The sequence below is a fragment of the Heptranchias perlo genome, chromosome 13, assembly GCF_035084215.1.
Source record: "Heptranchias perlo isolate sHepPer1 chromosome 13, sHepPer1.hap1, whole genome shotgun sequence".
NCBI lineage: Eukaryota > Metazoa > Chordata > Chondrichthyes > Hexanchiformes > Hexanchidae > Heptranchias > Heptranchias perlo.
This window is the reverse complement of record NC_090337.1, coordinates 70,670,254-70,695,785: the sequence shown is the minus strand read 5'-3', so window position 1 is coordinate 70,695,785 and position 25,532 is coordinate 70,670,254.

Below are 25,532 nucleotides of genomic sequence, written 5' to 3'. Positions count from 1 at the left end.
GCCCCCAACTCTGGAATCTCTCCCTGAACCCCTCTTCCTCACTTCATCTCTTCCCACCTTCAAAAACCTCCTCAAAATCTTTGATCGCATTGTCCATGTCGATATTGGTGTAACTTTATATCCATAGTCAAATGCAAGGACTTTGGAGATTCTTTAAAATTACAAAATGATGGGACAGGATAGATAGAATCAGACTGTTTCCGGTAGTTGAGGGGTCTAGAACGAGAGACCATCGATACAAGATTAAATGTAAGAGATTTAGGACAGAGGGCAGGAGAAACTTCTTCACACAGAGAGTTGTGAGGCTGTGGGATTCACTCCCAGGGTTAGTGGTTGAGACAGAAACTATGTCAACATTCAAGATTAGATTGGATAGGTGGAGGAAGGAAAAGGGTTGAAGGGATATGGGAGTGGGGCGGGTAAATGTGATTGGAACTATTAGCTCATGCGGAGGGTAAATGCCTCTGCAGGCCGAATGTTGTACCTTTTATGTATTTCTATTTCCGCTCCTCCATCCCAGCAGTAATTGTAAGATTGACACTTGCATGTAGTTACTTGAAAATGACTGAGCAATAAAGAGGATTGTTTTTAAGCTCTGTACTCTTCTTTGTTACCAACTGACCTTAGTAGCAAACACTATATCTTCAGCCACCTTCTGTATCTCCTCTCCCTATTCCTGTATGAGCCTAGTCCCACCTGTGAAGGACTTTGAGATGCTTTGCTACATTAAAGGTGCTATATAAATGTAAGTTGTTGAGTGTGAGGCATGGGCTGATATTTGTCAACTGTTCAAGCATCACTCATGGCTTGTAAATATCAACCCCCTATAGTAAATTACAGACTTGGTATTCATTCCCAGTCATTCAGAAATCCATATTCTACATATCACCAGACAACTGACTAATTACTCGGAGTCTGCGTGGTGTGGACCAGTAGTCCCTGCTGAATACACCACTGACTGCTGTCAGCCTCATCACTGTCACGCTGCTTATGAAATATATTGGCTGTGACACAAGTGATTTATTAAATATAAACCACCAATCCCTGAAAGCATTCTATGTACTCAAAGGGAGCTTTAATTAATTAATGTTTGGGTGGGAGAGTAGGTAAAATTAATTTCAGCTGCCCAAGAAGATAGAGAAATTCCACCACACCCAAACTGAATTAAATAGAACACACCCTCAGACGGAAATAAAATCAGAGAAAAAACATAGTTCTGGAGATGGCTGTAAGGAGGCGTAAATCACCGGCTAAAAACGAGCAAGGTAGCAAGTTAGTAACTCACGAGCAACCTAAAGATTTATTGCAAGAAATCTTATGTTAAGTGATTTGAAACCATAGCTAGGTTAGGGTGTGTAGCTGGGTGGTAGCTTTTGTCAGCTCATGTAGTTTATACAATCGACAAAAAGAACAGCTTGCATTTATATAATGCCTTTAATGTAGAGAAACACCCCAAGCTACTTCACAGAGGCTCAAGGAGACAAAAATGGATGACTAGCTAAAAGAGGAGATATTAGGAGGGGTGACCAAAAGCTTGGTCAAAGAGGTGAGTTTTAAGTGTCCATTTAACAAGGAGAGGGAGGTGGTGAGGCACAGGGATTTAGAGAGGGATTTTCAGTGTGTGGGGTCCAGATGACTGAAGGCATAGCCACTAATAGTGGGGGGGAGGGATTGGGGAATGCACAAAAGACCAGAGTAAGAGGAATGGGGAGTTTATGAGGGGGGGCGGGTAGTAGGGCTGGAGGAGGTTACAGATACGGAGGAGTAAGGCCATGAAGGGATTTAAACATAAGACTAAGAATTTAAATTGGAGACATAGGTTCCTGGTCTCCCAACGTAGGTCAGCAGGGACAGGGGTGATGGATGAGCAGGATTTGGTGCAGGGTAAGATACGGGCAACAGAGTTTTGAATGAGCTAAGTTTACAGAGCGTGGAGGATGGAAGGAGAGCATTATAATAGTTGAGTCTGGAGGTGACAAAGGCATGTATGAAGGTATCAGCGCAGATGGACTGAGATGGATCGTGATTAAAAAAGGTGAAAGGAGAAATTGGATTATGTGCTGAGATTCTCTTCACCCCATTCTATTTTTAAAGGCAGTGTCAGTTTTTGGGGATTTTCTTTAATAAAAGGGGGAGAAATATAAAAGCTTTAATCCTGACTATCAATGAAGGATAGTATGGAATTAAAACAGTACCGCATCCAGGAATTTCCTTGGGGAGGGGTTCCCAATCGGCCGGCATAACTTCGACAGAAACCCTGGATAGATGCATAACTAGGGTTTCTGCCGATTTCCCGCCGAAGGTATGGTGGCAGATCAGGAGAACGCCCTCAAGGAAATTCCCAGTGCATATCGCCAGTTTGTTGCTAGAAAGAATGTCAGACTTGCATTGATATAAAGCACCTTTCACGACCTCAGGGTGTCCCAAAGTACTTTACAGTCAATGAAGTACTTTTGAAGTGTAGTCACTGTTGTAATGTATGAAATGTGGCAGCCAATTTGTGGACAGCAAGATCCCACAAACAGCAAAGTGATAAATGACCAGATAACCTGTTTTAGTGATGTTGTAAACAATTTTACAACACCAAGTTATAGTCCAGCAATTTTATTTTAAATTCACAAGCTTTCGGAGGCTTCCTCCTTCCTCAGGTAAATGTTCAGGAGCTCCATGAAGCCGACGCATTCATACATATAGAACAATACATGGTGTTTACAGAATGCCCCTGCAACTGCCCGTTGCCAAGGCAATCACCGTGTTCAGACAGAGAGGTGTCACCTGCAGAACCCCCGAATACACATTCAACAAAAAAACAAACAGGAAAAAAAACAGAGAGAGGCAGAAACATCCGGAAGGCAGAGAAAGCCAGCAAATGACCCATTATATTAAAAACAGATAACATTTGTTCGCTGGTGGGGTAACGTGTAGCGTGACATGAACCCAAGATCCCGGTTGAGGCCGTCCTCATGGGTGCGGAACTTGGCTATCAATTTCTGCTCGACGATTTTGCGTTGTCGTGTGTCTCGAAGGCCGCCTTGGAGTACGCTTACCCGAAGGTCGGTGGATGAATGTCCATGACTGCTGAAGTGTTCCCCGACTGGGAGGGAACCCTCCTGTTTGGCGATTGTTGTGCGGTGTCCGTTCATCCGTTGTCGCAGCGTCTGCATGGTCTCGCCAATGTACCATGCTCTGGGGCATCCTTTCCTGCAACGTATGAGGTAGACAACGTTGGCCGAGTCACAGGAGTATGAACCATGCACGTGGTGGGTGGTGTCCTCTCGTGTGATGGTGGTATCTGTGTCGATGATCTGGCATGTCTTGCAGAGGTTACCGTGGCAGGGTTGTGTGGTGTCGTGGACGCTGTTCTCTTGAAAGCTAGGTAATTTGCTGCGAACGATGGTCTGTTTGAGGTTGGGTGGCTGTTTAAAGGCGAGTAGTGGAGGTGTGGGGATGGCCATAGCGAGGTGTTTGTCTTCATTGATGACATGTTGAAGGCTGCGGAGAACATGGCGTAGTTTCTCCGCTCCGGGGAAGTACTGGACGACAAAGGGTACTCTGTTGGTTGCGTCCCGTGTTAGTCTCCTGAGGAGGTCTATGCGATTTTTTGCTGTGGCCCGTCGGAACTGTCGATCGATGAGTCGAGCGTCATATCCCGTTCTTACTAGGGCGTCTTTCAGCGTCTGTAGGTGTCCATCGCGTTCCTCCTCGTCTGAGCAGACCCTGTGTATTCGCAGGGCCTGTCCATAGGGGATGGCCTCTTTGACGTGGTTAGGGTGGAAGCTGGAAAAGTGGAGCATCGTGAGGTTGTCCGTGGGCTTGCGGTAGAGTGAGGTGCTGAGGTGCCCGTCTTTGATGGAGATTCGTGTGTCCAAGAAAGAAACTGATTCTGAGGAGTAGTCCATGGTGAGCTTGATGGTGGGATGGAACTTGTTGATGTTATCGTGTAGTCTCTTTAGTGATTCCTTGCCGTGGGTCCATAGAAAGAAAATGTCGTCGATGTATCTGGTGTATAGTGTTGGTTGGAGGTCTTGTGCAGTGAAGAAGTCCTGCTCGAACTTGTGCATGAAAATGTTGGCATATTGGGGTGCGAATTTGGTCCCCATGGCTGTTCCGTGTGTTTGGGTAAAGAACTGGTTATCGAAGGTGAAGACATTGTGATCCAGGATGAAGCGGATGAGTTGTAGGATGGCTTCCGGAGATTGGCTGTTGTTGGTGTTGAGTATTGATGCTGTCGCAGCGATGCCGTCATCGTGGGGGATACTGGTGTAGAGTGCCGAGACGTCCATCGTGGTGAGAAGTGTTCCTGGTTCAACTGGTCCGTGGGTACTGAGTTTTTGTAGGAAGTCTGTAGTGTCGCGACAGAAGCTGGGGGTTCCCTGTACGATGGGTTTCAGGATGCCCTCAATGTATCCAGAGAGGTTCTCACACAGGGTTCCGTTGCCTGATACGATGGGACGTCCGGGTGTGTTGGCTTTGTGTATCTTTGGGAGGCAGTAGAAGTCTCCCACGCGGGGATTACGTGGGATGAGAGTGCGTAGGATGCTTTGAAGGTCTGGATCGAAGGTCTTGATCAGTTTGTTGAGCTGGTGGGTGTGTTCTTTGGTCGGATCTGCGGGTAACCGTCTGTAGTGTTCCTGGTTGTCCAGTTGTCGGTATGCTTCTTTGCAATAGTCTGTTCTGTTCTGTATGACTATGGCTCCTCCTTTGTCCGCTGGTTTGATGACGATGTTGCGGTTGGTCTTGAGAGCGTTGATGGCGTTGCGTTGTGCTCGGGTGACATTCTGGACTGTCTTCTGAGTGCGGCTGATGAATCTGGCATTGACGCATTTCCTGACAGCTTGAGCATACATGTCCAGCTGAGGGCAGCGACCCTCCGGAGGAGTCCAGTTTGACTCTTTCCTCTTCGGTTGCTGTACCGCGGATCCCTCTGTCTGCTGTTCCGGATCGTCGATTGTCTCATTGGGTTCGCTGCTGAAATCTTGGGGTTTGTGGTAGAATTCGTTGCAGGAAAGGATGCCCCAGAGCATGGTACATTGGCGAGACCATGCAGACGCTGCGACAACGGATGAACGGACACCGCGCAACAATCGCCAAACAGGAGGGTTCCCTCCCAGTCGGGGAACACTTCAGCAGTCATGGACATTCATCCACCGACCTTCGGGTAAGCGTACTCCAAGGCGGCCTTCGAGACACACGACAACGCAAAATCGTCGAGCAGAAATTGATAGCCAAGTTCTGCACCCATGAGGACGGCCTCAACCGGGATCTTGGGTTCATGTCACGCTACACGTTACCCCACCAGTGAACAAATGTTATCTGTTTTTAATATAATGGGTCATTTGCTGGCTTTCTCTGCCTTCCGGATGTTTCTGCCTCTCTCTGTTTTTTTCCCTGTTTGTTTTTTTGTTGAATGTGTATTCGGGGGTTCTGCAGGTGACACCTCTCTGTCTGAACACGGTGATTGCCTTGGCAACGGGCAGTTGCAGGGGCATTCAGTAAACACCATGTATTGTTCTATATGTATAAATGCGTAGGCTTCAAGGAGCTCCTGAACATTTACCTAAGGAAGGAGGAAGCCTCCGAAAGCTTGTGAATTTAAAATAAAATTGCTGGACTATAACTTGGTGTTGTAAAATTGTTTACAATTGTCAACCCCAGTCCATCACCGGCATCTCCACATTAGTGATGTTGGTTGAGGGATAAATATTGGCCCGGACACCGGGGAGAACTCTCCTGCTCTTCTTTGAAACAGTGCCATGGGATCTTTTATGTCCACCTGAGAGGGAAGACAGGGCCTTGATTTAACTTCTCATCAGTAAGACGGCACCTCCAACAGTGCAGCACTCCCTCAGTACTTCACTGGAGTGTCAGCCTCGATTATCTGCTCAAGTCTCTGGAGTGGGACTTGAACCCACGACCTTGTGACTCAGAGGTGAGAGTGCTACCTATTGAATCACAGCTCTTCAAGCTGCCTCACGGTGTCACCTCTGCAGCTTTACTGCCATACCTGTGAAGGGACGATTCTTATTCCCATTGGTGCTAAAAATTGCTCAACCAATTCAGAGGGGGGAAAAAAAATTGGATGGGGCCGTTTTTGGGCACGGGTAGCGTGATGCGCTATTACCTCGAACCCAATGACCCCTGCGCAGGCAGGACGCGAGTTTCGGCCGGCCCGAGTACCAACCCGCAATCAGGGTTCCATTCCGGGCCTAGCACGTGGAATCAATGCAATTCACACTTTCCTCCACCAGGGGGAGCTCAAATCTCTTAAAGGGAGGATGTTTCTTAGAAATCTCTTAAAGGTAGCTGGTACCTGTTATTTGCTGAAAATAACAGTCTACTGTCTGCACGGAGTCTGAACAGAGATCAGACATCGTACGCGTAAAACACAGATGCAGCTCCCATCCCTATGTTTACACACTGCTGAGTCATTTTAAAACATTGAATAAACATTGCATGCTACTAAATCCCACATCCTCCAACCTGCACACCAGACCTCACCAATCTGCCGATCTGAGTTGGTACCAGGCCTGAGAGAGTGCGTGCACCAAGGTTCTCGGCTGATGCACCAGAGACCTTAGTGCAAGAGGTGGACAGAAGGAGGGACATCCTATATCCGCAGTCGGGAGTGGGGGAGGGCGGGGCAAGAGGCCCCTCCAGACTTACCTCCAAAAGGCAGTGGGAGGCAGCGGGGGATGAAGTCAATGCTGGGCGCACAGCATCATGAACATGGATGCAGTGCAGGAAGAAGTTCAATGCTTTGACATGAGTGGTCAAGGTGAGTGAGGTCAACTGTCCAGTGGTGTCTCCAACCAACTACACCACACACTACACCCCCATCCCCCACATACCAATAAACTCTTTCCATCAATACTCAACTCTTCCAATCAGATGCTTCCTCTCACCCTTACACATTACCACTGTTTCAAGCCGCTCAACCACAACTCACAGGCCACACACAGCGGCAGCTATTCAACCATGACAGGCACATCACCTAGACACCATCTCGCTTTCTTGCAGGAGAAGGTGGTGCATATCAAGAGGCAGCCAGTGGAAGTGACATTTAGCCCCTCGATCCTGTTCCACCTTTCAATGAGATCATGGGTGGACCTGTGACCTAACTCCAAATACCCACCTTAGCCCCATATCCCTTAAAACCCTTGGTTCACAGAAATCTATCAATCTCAGATTTAACATTCACAAATGAGCTAGCATCTGCTAGCCGTCTGCAGAAGAGTGTTCCAAACTTCTCCCACCCTTTGCGTGTAGAAGCATTTCCTAACTTCACTCCGGCACGTCCTGGCCCTAAATCTTAGGCTATGTCCCCCCATATTATAGTATTCAAGTCTAGGTGACCTCCAAAAACGGTTACAAATGCCTCAGCAGCCAGAAGCAATAATCCAGCCACTAACCTGTAAATCCTGCATGGTCCCTTTACATAGCGCTGGTGGGGGGGTCCTCCAGGCACTCTAAGACACGTTCAAATAGTCGGAGTTAAGACTGTGCGTTGAGTTGAGTGTTAAGTCCCAAAATGGTGTCTATCACTTTAAATCAGCGTTGTACACTGATTGAAGCCATTTTCTCCCTACTTTACATGGTTCCAGCGTGCGTTATCTGCCCCTGCGCTAACTCCTATACCAAGATGGCGTCTGGCGCACATCATGCTGGGAACGTGCGTGAGCATCCAAGACGCCATCTTGGATGTCAGAGAGGTCATGTAGCGCTGAAACAACGGGCGCTACACGGCCCAATTTTGCGCCCAGGGTTCCTGATAATAATAAAGTGAAGCACAAAATGATCACATTCACCGTGCATACCCTGAGATTATGTACTGTCTTACATTCACTTGAGATCTATCTGGGATTTATTTTATTTGGGGGTGAATATTTCTCTTCATCAAGGTAAGGAATATTGGATCCAGGGAATTGAATGCTTTCCCATTCTGGGCTTTGGACACTCGGAGGGCATGGTGGGTGCAAAGTAAAATTCCCTCTTGAGTATTCCTTAAACTGAAACTCAGAAAAAGCACCTTCTACTGCACCAGTCTGAGATTTTCTGTTTCCTTAAGGCCTGCTTGAGCTGGCCAATTTATAGAATCATTGATCATTGAATGGTTACAGCACAGAAGGAGGCCATTCGGCCAATCGAGCACATGTCGGCTCTTTGTAAGAGAAACCCAGTTAGTCCCATTCCCCCGCTCTTTCCCCGTAGCCCTGCAATTTTTTTCCCTTCAAGTATTTATCCAATTCCTTTTTGAAGGCCATGATTGAATCTGCTTCCATCGCCCTTTCAGGCAGCACATTCCAGATCATAACTACTCGCTGTGCAAAACAGTTTTCCCTCATGTCGTCTTTGGTTCTTTTGCCAATCACCTTAAATCTGTGTCCTCTGGTTCTCGACCCTTCCACCAATGGGAAAAGTTTCTCTTTATTTACTTTATCTAGACCCTTCATGATTTTGAACACTTCTATCAAATCTCCTCTCAACCTTCTCTGCTCTAAGGAGAACAACCCCAGCTTCTCCAGTCTATCCATGTAACTGAAGTCCCTTGTCCCTGGAACAATTCTAGTAAATCTTTCTACACCTTCTCTAAGGCCTTCACATCTTTCCTAAAGTGCAGTGCTAATTTGTTGGCAGGTTTTGTCTATGGCCCTGTGCCCATTGAGACCTCACCTCACATAGAACCTTTACAGACTGAAAGAGAGTCTTTCATCCTGTTGGTCTGGACTGGGTGCCAACCGAGGTGTCAGAGATCAAAGAGAGCACTGTTCATTGCATCACCGTAATGGGCCACAAATTACTCACCCGGGGACGCCGTATTGTAAGGGAGTCCTCTCCCACCGCCGGTGAATCGACGGAGTAAGTTCCCGAATGCACACGTGCGCATTAAAACCAGGGAATCGCGAACTTGCTCCCATTGGTTCACCATCGGTTTGACAGTTATGAATTAAAGGGCCACCGATGCTGAAATCAATAGAAATCATTAAAGATTCGTAAACTTCCCCATCTGCCCAGCTGGAACAAAGATACTTATGTCCAAAAGGCATGCTGGAAAATACCAGCCCTGCACTACTTTTTGAAAGCACGGTGACTGTTAATGACTGTGAAACAACAAAAAATTAAATTTTAAAAATGTGGAATGTCAAATTACTTTTATTTTAATATTTTTTGATCATTACAAAAAAATTTAAAATTATTTTTTTTTTTACTTTTAACTTCTGTAAGTTTCATTAAATCATTTCCTTGGCTTTTTATAATAAGGTATGTTCAATTTTTATTTACAGAAACATAGAGAGGTTCACTTTAAATGAATGAGTTTTACTTGCCTGCTTGTGGGCGGGGCTTCCATTCCCACAGAGTCCATTGGTCCGGAGGAAAGAGTGCTGAAATCACAGCACTGAACTGAGAAAAAGTTTAAAATGGAGCACGTGGACTTCGGAGACCACGAGGTAAGTATTATCGGAGTCTTTGTCCGTAAGATGTGTGGACAGCCTTGCCCCACTGGTCAAAGCAAGTTCCGGCCCATTATATTGGTTCAGTCCTATGACGAATGGCCGGATGGGATTCTGGCGGCAGCCTCAGGTAGGTCCTGGGGTCAGGGGTCGGGCAAGGCGATGTTGGGGGAGCCTGAGCTGGCAGCAGCCCGTGCAGTGTTTTTGTGATAACTCCTGCTCCTCCTGGCCTCACACATATAAATACAGACTTGCCTGTGGGATCGTCTTCAGCTGGACTGCCCGTTGGTACTGGACAGACCATGCAGGGTGCATACTCCGCCCAGTACTGTCCTAAAATTGCAGTCGAGTCCCTATCTACATCGTAGGACCTCGATTTGCATGTTAAATGGTCCTACTGCCTGACTTGGGACACCCCGACTGCCCAGTGATAGGGCCAGGGAAGGATTGTCACTCCCTGGACAGGAGGCTTCAAGATTCAGCCCAGTCACATTAAAGGTCCATGATGTGTTGGGATGGACGTTCCATCTCCTGAGGGCATGAAGAAACCAGGGCGCTTTAGACAGAGCGAGGAAGGAAAATCAAAAGACCAATTGCGGTGAGCCATTGTTACTTGCGCTCCAGCAGACGACTCAAGGTTAACGTTGGTGACCTGCTGACCCCTCCAGTCTGAAAATTTCAAACCGCAATGCAAGAACCAAACAGACAGGAAAAAATTACTTAAAATGAAGCAAAAAGGAACAGTTTTCCTGCAACCTGACGACAACAGGAATATTTAAGATTAAGTCCTGAAGAATCATCTGCTTGTGTAGTTCAGAGACACCTACACAAGTGCAGTACTGAGGGAGAGCTGGACTGTCAGAGGTGCCGTCTTTCGGATAAGAAGTTAAGCCAAGGCCCCGTCTGCCCTCTCAGGTGGACGCAGAAGATCCCATGGCACTATTTCAAAGAAGAGCAAGGGAGTTCTCCCTGGTGTCCTTGCCAATATTTATCCCACAGCCATCATCATTAAAAACAGATGAGATGCTCATTACCTCATTGCTGTTTGTGGGATCTTGCTGTGCGCAAATTGGCTGCTGCGTTTCCTATGTTACAACAGTGACTACACTTCAAAAGTACTTTATTGGCTGTAAAGCGCTTTGGGATGTCCTGAGGATGTGAAAGGTGCCATAGAAAAACAAACCTTTTTTTATCTTTCTATCAGCATGTGTTCCGTGAGACTCCTTAAATCTTTCCAACTCTGCCTGGAGATGGAACAGTTCAACAGAAATAGATGATGAGTCTCAGTTAGGGAGCACAATCTTCTAGTTTCAATATTGCCATCTTCCAGGTGTTTTGTTTTATTTTCCCCTCTTGTCTTGTATGGCACCTGGTATTCTATCACAATGCACTCGAGTTTATCTGGCTTTATCTCATTCAGAGCTGTCAACTCTACCCTGACCTTTATCCTTAAGGACATCTGTATCCGAGTTGGAAGGAACAAAGCAAAACCGCCAAATCAACAGAGCTTTTGGGCTCAAATTATTGTCAGTCGGACTCAACATGCTGCCTTGTATTTTCAGAATGTGATATGGCAACACTAGGGGCAGGTACCAGTCATCTAATATAGTGGAATGATCATAGAATCATAGAATCATGCAGCGCTGGAGGAGGCCATTTGGCCCATCGTGTCTGTGCCAGCTCTTTGAAAGAGCTATCCAATTAGTCCCACTCCCCTACTCTTCCCCATAGCCCTGCAAATTTTTTCCTTTCCAAGTATTTATTTAATTCCCTTTTGAAAGTTATTATTGAATCTGCTTCCACCGCCCTTTCAGACAGTGCGTTCCAGATTATAACAACTTGCTGCATAAGAAAAATTATGCTCATCTCCCCTCTGGTTCTTTAAAATCTGTGTCCTCTGGTTACCAACTCTCCTGCCAGTGGAAATTTGATAGATTATTTACTCTATCAAAACTCTTCATAATTCTGAACACCTCGATCAAATCTCCCCTTAACATTCTCTGCTCTAAGGAGAACAACCCCAGCTTCTCCAGTCTCTCCACATAACTGAAGTCCCTCATCCCTGGCACCATTCTGGTAAATCTCCTCTGCACCCTCTTTAAGGCCTTAACATCCTTCCCGGGACAAATGTTATTCCTTTCACAAGATCAATACAGATGGGGAAGATAAATCGGCCCATCTTAGTTCATCCATCCAGATGTGGCTGCTTTCAAAGCCAAACCAGATATGATCTATTAGCAGTTGACACAAACATTTACAGGCATTTCAAATGCAGTGAATATCAACCTTGGACAACAAAATACTGCTGGTGAGCAGTCAGGTGATCTGAACCACAGTAAACTGGTAATTGCAGCATCTAATGATTCCCAGATCTTCACATCTGTTGCTGTCCCTGGATGGCCTGTGTTGATCATGTTTTGGGGCCGATTTCAACTGACCGAAATCGGTATTAATGGGGCGGTAATGGGGTTGGTAGACATCTTGATCTGTTAACGGTTCCAGCCGCCACCATTTTTACTGGGGCCTACCAAGTGGCCGTTTGAAGCTCCCGCCTGTTCTAGGCTGTAGGGGGGTTAAATTGGATAATCCCCGAAAATGGGTATGGGGATCGCGGTCCGCGATTAACCCGTGCCTGTTCATTGTGTTGCAATCAGGACGATAAATTCATGCTGCCTGCTGATTTCCATGATTGCTGCGTGCAGCCAGCGCTACCTGCACTGTTCATTGGCCGCACGCATCAACAGGAGGCCCGAAATGGCAGCGGTGGTTTCAAATCAGTGTTGCACACTGATTCGCGTTATGATCTCCCGATTCTGCATGTCACCGGCGGTCATTAGATGCTTGCTTGCTAACCCCTTTGTTAAGATGGCGTCCTGCGCACTTCCCATCGAAAGCGCGCATGCATCTTGGACCCCATTTTGAAACTTTAGGTGGCCGCGTAGCGCCTAAAAAACGGGTGCTACATGGCTCAATTTAGCCTTGTAGGCCTCTATTAATATATAAATTGGGGTCCTACAATGTACATATTTACTGGCGGTAATGCTGAAGAGGCCCTGAGAATGTAAGTTTTAAATTATTTTTGTGGGGCCAGGAAGACCAGGCTTCCACTCTCTGCCATTGTGGCCATTCCAACCTCGCCCCACCCCCTCCCCCCACCCCCCTCCCCACGGACTCTGCACCGGCCCAAATCCAGGTGACTGCAGCTCTCGGTTCTATTTAATTGAGGCCCAGGCCTCAAAGTGGCTGCGGCCTCTTCGCTGCGGGAGCGGGAGGTCGGCCGGTGCCCTCTGCTGATCAGCAGCCCAAGGGTTAAAGCCTACCCCTTTATATGGCACAGAACTTCTTGACCTAGGTTGTATTTTAGCCTTTTACTGCCTCTATTGTGTCTGACTGGCCAGAATTGGACACAGTACTCAAGGTGTGGTCTGACCAGGGGTCTGTTCATTTTCAGCATTACAATACTTTCTCAACTATTTCAATACCATTCTAGGAGTGCTTGTGTTGCCCATTGATCCTCCCATAAGCAATAGTTTGCAATTGCCTGTGTAAAATTTTATAGTTTTCCCACTTACCACCTCGGCACCATAAGAAAGAAAGCAAGAACTTGCATTTATATAGCGCCTTTCACGACCTCAGGACGTCCCAAAGTGCTTTACAGCCAATGAAATACTTTCAAAGTGTAGTCACTGTTGTAATGTAGGAAACGTGGCAACCAATTTGTGCACAGCAAGATCCCACAAACAGCAGTGAGATAAATGACCAGGTAATAGGTGGTAACTTCCAACTTCGGCAGGGAAGGAGGCCTGACAATATTGGATCCATCGCCCGTTATACAACCTGCCCTTTCCTTCTCATGGAATCATACAACACAGAAGGAGATCATTTGGCCCATCTTGCCTGTGTCGGCTCTTTGAAAGAGATATCCAATTAGTCTCACTTCCCTACTCTTTCCCTATAGCCCCGTAAATTTTTCCTTTTCAAGTATATATCTGGATCTTTGTCTTGACAACTTTTCACTGGGGTGTAATATATAAATAGCCCCCTGTGTAGTATAGAGGCAGAGCTTGATGTGATGACCTCCTTAGGTCACCTGTGTGATATGTGTGTGTTCTAGCAGAGGCTCCTTTAAACTCCACGGTGTCATTTTCTTTTCCCTAATTTAGTCTGCCACGCAAAAGCATTTGCTGAGTTTTCAAGCCGTGCCATCCAGGGGCAGCGTTTCCCTTACGAGGGCCCTATGCGAAGGTTTGGTTTGAGGCCCTACACCAGACAACGATACTAAATACTATCGACACAATCTGGTGTCAAATCTGCACATGTATGATAGTAAGAAGGTGCGTTTGCAATAAGCAATAGAATAATAGTTGAGAAAATGATTGTGGGTCAGCTGTTATTATGGCGTAGGTGGGCCCATCACTAGATCCATTTGGGCTCCTTTCATTGCCCCTGTTGTCTTTGATAATCTGGTGCATGACGTTACATTGTGGATCAAAGTGGGAGGCTTAGCACTTCTAGATCTGTTATTACTGTAATGAAAAATTGCTTTTGGATACTCAGCCACCCAGTCGAAGAATACCAGGAAAATTTGTAGTTCCCTTCAGAACTCTTACAAAATCACTCTTGGATATGTAGTCAAGCGTTACCAAATTATATTCCATATGTTTCCCCTTCGACCTCCCAGAAGCTGCCTGCTGTACACATTCCTACTTTAACTGTAATAAGAAATCCTCCCATTGAAAGCAAAAAAAATGAATAAAGCAACAAAAATTATATATCACAACTCGACCACTTTCATTATATTCAGCAACTTCTACCATTCACTCTGCTCAGTGAACATCTTCTGCCTCAATTTAAAAGTGCAAAATTAGAGTGTCTTTCATGCAATGTTATTGAGTCCGGAAAAATCCCCTCGTTGATCAGTGAGGTAAAAAAATATAAGGAATTGAAGTGTGTTTAACCCTCTGTTTCTGAAATGTCCTTCAGTTTGTGTTTCTGTTTTCCTCTACCATCTAACCCTTCATGGCAGTAATTTAACCTCTGAGTCAGAATGATGTGGGTTCAAGGCCCGCTCCAGTGACTTGAGCCCATAATCCAGGCTGACACTTCAGTGCAGTACTGAGGGAGTGCTGCACTGTCGGAGGCGCTATCTTTCGGATGAAATGTTAACCCCCATCTGCCCTCTCAGGACAATGTAAAAGATCTCATGGCACTATTCGAAGAAAAGCAGGGACGTTCTCCCCAATGTCCTGGTCAACATTTATCTCTCAATCATAGAATCATAGAAGTTACAACATGGAAACAGGCCCTTCGGCCCAACATGTCCATGTCGCCCAGTTTATACCACTCAGCTAGTCCCAATTGCCTGCACTTGGCCCATATCCCTCGATACCCATCTTCCCCATGTAACTGTCCAAATGCTTTTTAAAAGACAAAATTGTACCCGCCTCTACTACTGCCTCTGGCAGCTCGTTCCAGACACTCACCACCCTTTGAGTGAAAAAATTGCCCCTCTGGACCCTTTTGTATCTCTCCCCTCTCACCTTAAATCTGTGCCCCCTCGTTATAGACTCCCCTACCTTTGGGAAAAGATTTTGACTATCGACCTTATCTATGCCCCTCATTATTTTATAGACTTCTATAAGATCACCCCTTAACCTCCTACTCTCCAGGGAATAAAGTCCCAGTCTGTCTAACCTCTCCCTGTAAGTCAAACCATCAAGTCCCGGTAGCATCCTAGTAAATCTTTTCTGCACTCTTTCTAGTTTAATAATGATACTCACAAGAAACAGATTAACTGGTCGTTTATCTTATTGCTGTTTATGGAGCCTTGCTGCACATAGAATCATAGAATCATAGAAGTTACAACATGGAAACAGGCCCTTCGGCCCAACATGTCCATGTCGCCCAGTTTATACCACTAAGCTAGTCCCAATTGCCTGCACTTGGCCCATATCCCTCTATACCCATTTTACCCATGTAACTGTCCAAAATAGACAGAATGGTGAATTGGCTTGATGTGAATTGGTTTGATGTGTTTTGCTACAAAGCAACAGTGCCCTCATTTTAAACGTAATTCATTGGCTATAAAGCACTGTTGGACTTCCTGATAACAGGAAAGGAACTTTATAACTGCAACTTTCTTTCTTTCTTTCTATCTTTCCTTCTTTCTTTCTTTTGTTTAGCGTTATTCGAAACACAATCTATCTTTTCGCCTTTTTTCTTGGTTAAGATTCTTGAATTAACTTTTGGCAACTGAAAGGTTAATTTTGCTGAGTTTTTGAGAAAGAACCATGTGCTGAGTGCACAATGATCATTGACACAGATCAATACAGCTGAGCAGAAACCCTTCACCAACAGGACAACCTGAAATAAGCCCTGTGTTTTACATAGCAAATACTTGTCAGGTATTAACATCTTTATTACAGTTTCCGTGGAGGTTTTACAAAGATTGCGTGGGTATATACTGCCAATGGGAGTTTACATTAAGCAACACTGCACATATTTTAAAGTCACTGAACCAGATACAGTGCCAGTTTGTCTCACAAGGAAAGCAATGCAGGATCAGATTTGGCTGTGTAACCTGGTGCTGCAGATGGCAAGCCCCACGCGGTGCCCAGAAAGCAATGTTTATTGCATTGGCCAATGTTTGCAATTGGCGTGAATTTAAAAGCAGTACTCACGCAGACTGATATGAGAACCCAGGATCTATCTTCTCCCCAATCTGACCTCCGTTTTAGATTCTGGAGAATGACCCAGGTTTATCCACTTTAGTTCAGAACATTGCACATTTTCAGCTTGTTCAGTAACTAACTTTGGCGTAGAAATCACATCCCGTAATTTCTATGAGTATGAACATGTGAAAAATCCAAACTTGCATAATCGACATTAGATTGAATAGGTGGATGAAGGAGAAGGGGTTGAGGGAATATAGGAATAGGGTGGGTAAATGTGGTTAAAACTGTTTGCTGATGTGGAGGGTAAATGCTGACACGGACTGGTTGGGCCGAATGACCTGTTTCTGTGCTGTAACTTTAATCAACACCAGACAAGTATGTCTGAACACAACTGGATGGTTGAAATTATCATGAGTTTTGCACACATAAAAGCAACATACAAGTACTAAAAAATGATTTTAAGTGAAAGATTTTCCATGAGTTTTTTCAAGTGGTATTGGGAACATAGGAAGATAAGAACAGGAGTAGGCCATTCAGCCCCTCGAGCCGCTCAATTAGATCATGGCTGATCTGCTCCTCAACTCCATTTACCCACCTTGGCTGCTTAAAGCTCTTATTTTACGTATAACCTTCGAGGGTTTGCAGTGCTGCATTATGTTTTGTGCACAATCTACTTTAAAAAAAATGCAGTCTAGGTGAAGAATATGACTGAAATGATTGGGTTCCATTAATGAATGCTCCTTGAAAGAATGAGAATCAAGTATCAGTCGCCTCTCACACTAGGACTCCTGACAGCGAAGTCTCAGCTCTTGCTGACTCACCCTTCCTCAGTTACCACTGCCCAAATATGACTCTTATTTCTTGATCAAGTATTACTTTTTAGCTATGAATATTCTCCCCTCTGCTCCTGAAGACAATGATTGAGGGGGTATAGTCCCACAGGTGCGCCACAGGTTCAAGTGAGCATCTTTCACATGTGATATCAGACTGCAGATATCAAAGGAAGAATGTGAAAGAAAGACTTGCATTTATATAGAACAATGTCCCAAAGTGCTTTACAACCAATAAAGTACTTTTGAAGTGCAGTCACTGTTGTAATGTAAGAAATGAAATAAAGAACCAGATAATCTGTTTCAGTGATCTTGGTTGATGGGTAAATATTGGCCAGGACACCGGGGAGAACTCCCCTGCTCTTCTTTGAATAGTACCGTGGGATCTTTTACATCGACCTGAGAGGACAGATGGGGCCTCGGTTTAATGTCTCATCTAAAAGATGGCACCTCCAACAGTACAGCACTCCCTCAGTACTGCACTGGAGTATCAGTCTGGATTATATGCTCAAATCCTGGAGTTAGGCTCCAACCCAGAACTTTCTGACTCAGAGGCAAGCGGGCTACCACTAAGCCAAGTTGGCACTCAGAAAGCTATTTAACTGTGATGGGCATCATTGTTAAGCCTTGGCGCTTTATAAAATGCACTTTATAAAAGCTCAAGGCTCTGTTTTGATGTACACATACCCTTGGATTTTTCTGTTTTGGAGAGCGTGTAGGACAGGTTGCGGCTTTATATGAAATTATGGAATTTAGTACGCCTCAGCAAAGCCTCACTTCCATTACTCTCATGGATTTCTGTAAGATTTTCAGCCTAGTGGCTCATCCAGCCTTTGTAAAGAAGCTGAATGTTATTGGAGCACAAAGCCAGGAATTGGACTTTATCCAGGATGTGTACTCCAACTCCAGGATTTGTAGAGAGACGCACTGAGGAGTGAGGCAAAGTTGCCCATTGTCGCCCATCCTATGCAATGCCTTCATTGGTGATGTGCGCGATGGCATCACATGAGATAGACTCTGAGTGTCTAATCTGGGCACCTCTGAATAGACAGTACAGCTTCTTTTCACAGCAGACTCGTCTGGGTGCTCAGTGTTCTGTACTCACCACCTTGTAATAATGGACTAATCAATGGAAATTGGTGATGGGTGCCCCCAAGCAAAGTATTATGGCTTGCAATGACCCAAAAGGAGATCTCGAAGATATTGGTTGGAGGATACAAGTTAGTTGTTCCAAATGTTGACTCATATGGGAGCCCTGGTGGATAGCGACTTCAGCCGGAGCACAGCCCTTTAGGCCCACACTGAGGAGGGGCGAAGGACACTGTGGGTTTTTTTCAGTCATTTCTACGTCCCAATGCAAATTCAATTTGTGGCATATAAGACATCTGATCAAACAGATCCCCTCAGAAATCTTAGGCAAGCAATGGATGCTGTCCTTTGGCCCATGTGCGAGATCCAGGGCCAAGCTTTGAGGTGGGTACCCTGGAGGGTGGGTCAGCCTCACAGTGGGTGTATCTCTTTGCTAAAGGCCCTCAAATGAGATTCTGCATTAAACGGTTGGCATGTTACATGACATAGTGTTCTTCAGACTTAATGAACAATCATAGAATCATAGAATGCCATAGGTGTTTTATTGTAAATTAAACCAGAGGTGTGAGCACAGAAGAGTACACTCTGATTCCAGAGCAAAGGATCACCATTATATAATATAAACGCTATACAAACATACCCAGATCCTGCTGAAAATAAACCTGCTAGTTTTCGAGGTTGGCGTGTATGTAGGCAGAATAGAAAAAGTTAACCCGAGCAATAGTTCAAGTTAAACCACAACTGCAAGAGGAAGAGACACAAGGGCAGACTGGGTTAAGGCAAATGTAGGAGTGATGTCAGAGAGTGTGATTAATGCCTGGAATGGGTAATGGAAGTAAGAACAGTGGAATTATTTAAGAGATAGCGAGACGTTGTGATGGGATCTTTGGCTTCCATGGAAGGGGAAATGAATGGACCAAATGTACTTATCTTTATCAAAGGCCACTTTGCCAAAGGTGTCATTATCTGAAGATGATCTGAACAATACATATGTAGTCTATTTTATTCCAGAAGTAAGAAAGAACTTGGATTTATAAAATGGCTTTCATGTCTTCAGGACACCCCAAAGCACTTAATAGCCAATGAAGTGTAATCACTGTTGTAAGGGTAATCTATAACCGACTATTGAGTCTTTCAGTGTCTCCTAAAGACTTGAATACTTAATTGATCCAGGAATGTAACCAAGGGAAAGACCTATCTGGGCAAAGGTGGAGATGGATGATTCATATTGTCACCTTTGCATCAAGTTAAAAAAGGCTTGTTGCTGGAATGGATATCCATGTCACCATAGTATAGTATTTACACAGTCTGTGGCTAAATAAGATCAAATGGAAACTTGAAAATCAATTATCCATAAATGACATTTTTCATGGTCCACAAAATCATATGAATAATTTCTGAATGCTAAATAGCCGTGGCACCCTTCCAAAACATGACATCCAATAAAACTCAACAGCTGGGCATCATTTCTGTGTAACTGGTGTTTGTGAAAAACAGACATCTGGAATGGAAGAAAGAAAGAAAAAGAAAGAGAGGGAGAAAGAAAGAGAGAAAGAGAGAGAAAAAGAGGGAAAAAGAAAAAGAAAGATCATCCTCGGGACGTCCCAAAGTACTCTACAGCCTATGAAGTAATTTTGAAGTGTAATGACTTGTCACTAGATGTCACTAGCATGTTTAGAAAACACTGCAACATGCCCTGGACTTTCCTTTGCATTTGTGCGCAGGGAGACATATGTAATCTGGACGCAAACCAATTACGTGGTTTAAAAGATTGTGGAAATTTGGGCATAAGTGAGTTACGGGTGTAACTATAATACGCCTGAGCCTCCTCCATCTATTACATCCATTCATCAAACCTTCCATCTGAACAAATCTTCGCCCACAAAACTGACCACGTGCCCAACACTCAAACACGAGTACCCCGACAATTGTGCTTGTTTGGGGTGGGGGGAGGTCTCTCAATATTGCAACCAGATTTTCATTCACAGCAGGAAACAAAGTCATTCTTCTGGCATTTTATTGCGATGTTTTAAGTATCTTTTAAAAAAAAAATTAGCCTCACTGAGTCCTGCTCTGTATTTTCTGTTTCTTTGAATGGATTTTTATGGTAAGTAGGACTCCAGGGGAATTAGGGGATATGGGGATTGGGTGGGAAAATGGAGTTGAGGTCGAAGATCAGCCATGATCTTATTGAATGGCGGAGCAGGCTCGAGGGGCCCGATGGCCTACTCCTGCTCCTATTTCTTACATTCTTATGTTATTAAGTATAAGTCACGTTAAAAATTGAGAGGCTTCCCTGATTGCAGGTTCTTAAACATGCTGTGCCGGATGAGCATGGGTGATGGTGAAATGATTTCCAACTTTTAATTTTATTTCAACTTGAAACAATGAATATTCATTCAGGTATTGCATTAAAAATTCACAGCTACTATATTGGAATGGCCCCAACCATTTGAGCCCAGCAGTTGTAACTTCCAAGAAACTCTCGCAGTTTGATAGCAGCCTCAACTGGACAACCTCAGAGCTCAGGAGAATCAGAGGTTGGCTTCCTGTCCAACTAAGAAATAAAGGAAGAAACCCACACTTTGGAGAGATAGTCCAGAGAGATCTGATAAGGGAGGCAGACACAGGGCAGTGAGAGCTCCCAGCTTAAGCTTAGTGCCGACCAGATTCAGACAAATTATTGGCTAGAAGAGTGAATTTAGCCCACTAACAGGGGCAGTGTGGCAAACTTTGTTGTTTTCCATGTGTTGAGGAGTGTTGTGAAATAGGCTAGAATTCATTGTAAATTCTATACTGTTTGTTCACGTATTACTAACAAAATATGTCCGTTGGATTATGATTGGTCTCAACTCAGTAGAACACTCATTTGCCCACCCTTTGGATGAAAGGAGAAGTGCACATGGGGGCACATGCAAATTTATAGTGGGGTTTCATTCTTACGACACTGGTTCACCCTATCATATCACGAGGCATTGAGCAGTAAAGGCAAACTCCTGATCATATGGGACATATTGTCCACTTACAGGAGAGATCAGGAACACTGAACCAAGAGAGTATTTGGTGCCGACCTGAAATTTGTAACACACCCCTTATATTGGTCTAAAGTTTCAAAGTGACTTTTGAGCTGAATCGCTCGATCATAACATACTTATTCACAGATATAACATCCATTTTTCCAAGTAAAGAGAAAAAAAGGAAAGATTTGTAATTAGATAGCGCCTTTCATGACCTCAGGACGTTTCAAAGCGCTTTAAGACAATGAAGTACTTTTGAAGTGTAGTCACTGTTGTAATGTAGGAAATGCAGCAGCCAATTTGTGCACAGCAAGATCCCACAAACAGCAATGTGATAATGACCAGAAAATCACAGCTGACATACTAAAGGGAGAACCTACTTACATTAACCCCGTGTCTTCATTCGCTATCTTGTTTGCTTACATAACAATTAGATACTATATTCCAAAAATAATCCATTGGGGTAGATTTTGACTCTGTGTGATAGTGTAAAATGGGGTGATGGTGAGTTGGTGTCCCATTTTATATCTCTCCCCATTTCTATTTCTGTTGAATTCTCGCTATCACACGTTTTACACTATCGCAGAGTCAGGATCTACTCTGGTGTGAGTAGCACTGTGGAAAGTTTTGACTATACCTCCTGTTGGCCTGGAATTTCCTCGGAGCTGCTCCTCTTCTGCAGTCGTAACTTTGTCGTAACTCCGCCATAACTTCGCCGGAAACCCAACTTACGCACTTTCCGCTGCAGTTATAGCGGCGGAACTGGAGCAGCCCTGAGGATATTCTAGGCCATATGAAGTAACTGCTTATAGTGAAAATATGAGTTCTTAACCTTCCGTAGTTCAGTCGATAAGGATCATTGAAATGCACCTCATAGCCGACAGATCAGTGGAAAGAAGCACGTGCAGTGCTCGGCCATTGGATCCGTCTGCATCCTATTTGATCTCTTAATTACACTCTTTAAAAGTCTTCACTTGAGTTCAGCCCTGCAGCCACAGGACAGAGATATTTGAGGGATTGTAATCCGTATCGAAAAGTGTGCGCTCAGTTTCACTGTGGCTCATGCCCTAAAGGAGCACAGCACCAAAAATACCTTCTCAGCATCAAAAGAACCTTTGAATCAGGATACAAATGTATGTTGAATTTGAAGTTACTTCCTTCCAGCAGTGTCAGTGAACTGGCTCCTGATGGATTTGGCCCTGATTTTATTGTGGGATGGGACCCTTCCATCCGAGGGGCCTGGGCGAGCAACAAGCTCGTGTGGTGAGACCCGGAAAGATTTTAACTCCCAGTACTCGTTTCCATATCGGGGCCCTGACTCCCAGTGGGAATCGCTGCCTGGCAGGAGGGCGGGAGCGAGAATTCAGGAGACAGGGGGCCGTTTCCAGGGACCCGCTGAGAAGGTCTCCGGGAGTCAGGGGTGGCGGTCGGGGGAAGCCCGGGGAACGGGAGGCCCAAGAATTCCTTGTGCGGCCAAAGGAACATTCCTGCCCCTCCTGGCCCATAAGGAAACCTAAACATTTTTTTAAAAACTTACCTGCTTGGGCCTTTTCTGGCCCATGATCCAGCTCCCGGCTGGTTTGGACTGACGGTGAAAATGTCACCGCTTCCTCGCTCAGGCCTCCAGTTAAAATAGCAGATTGGCCCCATTACATCGTCGGAGACCGATCTGCATATTTAAAGAGGGCCCTGCCAGTTCTGGGGCGGGTGTCCTTGCTGCCTAAGGGACCGAGAAAGGGGTGGGTAAATCCTGCTGGGCGAGGGGAGTTAAAATCAGGCCAACATGTTGCCCTTTCAACCTTTTTCTTCACCTCTTTTCTGTTCCCCTCTATTCCCCATCCCACCCCACTGGGCACTAAACAGGCTTACAGAGCAGACATAGGCATCCCAGGCATCTGGCAATGCTGCTATGTAGCTGGGCATTCGGAAGAACATGAGAGGGGCCCAAAGGCTGACTTGCCATCCCAGAACCCATGGTATGTAACAGCATAAGAAAAAGTCTGATGATAAGAAAAGGCCATTCAGTCCATCTAACTTGCCCCTCCAGTATTTTAAATCAGTCAGCCTACCATCAACCGCCTCTCATACTCCCCTAATATCTGTGCTCCACTCTGTTACTGTGGATATTTCCAAATCTATATTACCCTTTGAGCTAAAAGGGTTTTTCTAAGATCTGTTTTCAATTTCCTTTTCACTGATTTAAATTTATATCCTCTTGTTCCACAAGCCTGATTGACAGCAATATTCTGGGTTCCCCTTATTTCACATAGCTTGGTTCTGGGACTGGACTAGCAACCCAGAGGTCATGGGTTCATAAACCCACCATAGCAAATTGTGGAATTGAATACAATAACTCGGGTAATTTGTAGGCTAGCACCAGAAAAAAATGACCATGAAAACAGGTGAATTGTTGTACAAACTCAACTGGTTCATTAATGCCCTTCAGGGAATGGAACCTGCCATCCCTGCCTGCTCTGGCCTACACATGACTCCAGTCCTGCATAATGTGGCTGACTCTTAATGCCCTTCAGAGAAACTAGGGATGAGCAATAAATATGGTTTTGCCAGAATTGTCAATATCCTAAGAACAATAACAAAACATTATCCCCCAGTGAGCTCACCCATTACCCTTCTCTCTACTCTGCAGTGTTTCACTTTCTCGAACCTTTCCTCATAGCTCCTCCCCTTTACACTTGGGATTAGTCTTGTTGCTCTTCTCTGCACCCTCTCCAATGAGGTGCAGTGAGCAGATTGCACACGGTATTTATTCCAAGTGAGATCTGACCAGTGCATTATAGAGGGTCACATAACCTAACGCACACTGTACATGCCGGCTACTTATCCCACCATTCTATTTGACTTTGGATGTGCCTCTCCACATTGTCTTGATATTGAGAGCAATGGCCCACAGTCACTTTCACACCCTTCTCAAAGTTCCCCTGTATTAATTCTATTCCCTTCATTGTCTATCTACACTGCTCATTCTTTCTTCCACAATGTAGCATTAGCCAAATTAAATCCATTTCCTAGTTGTCTGCCCAATTGCATAGCCAGTCTAAATCTTTCTGCAAAACCTGAGCTGCACGCTTTATTTAAGTGTTCGCAAACAACTGGTTTCAGCATGCAGGTCATTTATGATTGTAACATCCAAGAGAACATAGGAACAGGAGTTTTGAAAAGATGAAGCATTTAGTCCAGCTCCCATGTTCCCGATCTCTCCCACTCTCTGCTCCACATCTCTCCCACTCTCTGCTCCACATCTCTCCCACTCTCTGCTCCAGATGTCTCCCGTTTCCTGCTCCACATCTCTCCCACTGCGCCTGTACAGAGAAAAACTCCTTTGAAGCAAAAATTATATTCTTGAAGATAATGGAATCTTTCTGAAGATGTACTGTGACATGAAGAGAGGGAATAAGCAAGGAGAGAGCGAGTCAGCTAGAACTCAGCTATGTTATGCTGAATTTTGCTTTTTTCTTAATGTGGGTCTTGCTTTTTTGTGTATGAGGATTTGCATGATTATATAATCATATGCTGCTCATTATATATATCGAAAGTTTAAATATCCAAATCCTGATGTGGGTGTGGTAGCATAGTGGTTATGTTACTCGACTAATAATCCGGAGTTATGAGTTCAAATACTGCCATGGCAGCTGGGGAATTCAATTAATTAAATAAAAATCTGGAATTAGAATACCAGTATCAGTAATGGTGGCCATGAAACTACCGGATTGTTGTAAAAACCATTTGGTTCACTAATGGCCTTAAGGGAAGGAAACCTGCCGTCCATTACCTGGTCTTGCCTATATGTGACTCCAGACCCATGGCAATGTGGTTGATTCATAATTGCCCTCTGAAATGGCCTAGCAAGCCACTCAGTTGTAAAATCTCGATTTAAAAAAAAGTCATAATAAGAATAAAACCGGATGGATTACTGGGCACCGGACACAACAACAGCAAACCAAGCCCAGTCGACCCTGCAAGGTCCTCCTCACTAACATTTGGGGACTTGTGCCAAAATTGGGAGAGCTGTCCCACAGACTAGTCAAGCAACAGTCTGACACAGCCATATTCACAGAATCATACCTTTCAGCCAACGTCCCAGACTCTTCCATCACCATCCCTGGGTATGTCCTGTCCCACCGGCAGGACAGACTGACCAGAGGTGGCGGTACAGTGATATACAGTCAGGTGGGAGTGGCCCTGGGAGTCCTCAACATTGACTCTGGACCCCATGAAATCTCATGGCATCAGGTCAAACATGGGCAAGGAAACCTCCTGCTGATTACCACCTACCGCCCTCCCTCAGCTGATGAATCAGTCCTCCTCCATGTTGAGCACCACTTGGATGGAAGCACTGAGGGTAGCAAGGGCACAGAATGTACTCTGGGTGGGGGACTTCAATGTCCATCATCAAGAGTGGCTCGGTAGCACCACTACTGACCGAGCTGGCCGAGTCCTGAAGGACATAGCTGC